Below are 424 nucleotides of genomic sequence, written 5' to 3' on the forward strand. Positions count from 1 at the left end.
GTTCGGGGCTGCCAGTCGAGGGAACCCGGCCCGATGGGCTCAACTCCAGGCTCCCTCCGGGCCTCGGCCAAATCGCTGTAAAAAGCGAGGAGCCAGTCAGGGAGCGAAACAAAACACAGCACGAAGTGTAGCGTTTCCCTTGACTTTTATTGCCTTTTCACGAATATTTCGCTCGGTACAATTAGAGTCGTTTAAGTCCCCGTTAGCCGGTGTCACGCAAGACATGGCTGAGATAAGAGATTCCTGCTCATTACTGACGTACTTCGTGCAAGGTCCCAAGGCTCATCATCCCCGTAGGCAGCAACGGAGCAGAGCGGGGATGATTTCGGCGAAGCCTCCGCAGCCGGGCAGGCAGGGTGCCCACAGCAGGGAGAGCCCGGCCACGGCCGTGAGGTGGTTTTCGGCCCGGCTGGGCCCCTTCCCC

Source organism: Chaetura pelagica, unplaced genomic scaffold, assembly GCF_000747805.2.
Source record: "Chaetura pelagica isolate M959 unplaced genomic scaffold, ChaPel_1.0 scaffold562, whole genome shotgun sequence".
NCBI classification, from domain to species: Eukaryota; Metazoa; Chordata; class Aves; order Apodiformes; family Apodidae; genus Chaetura; species Chaetura pelagica.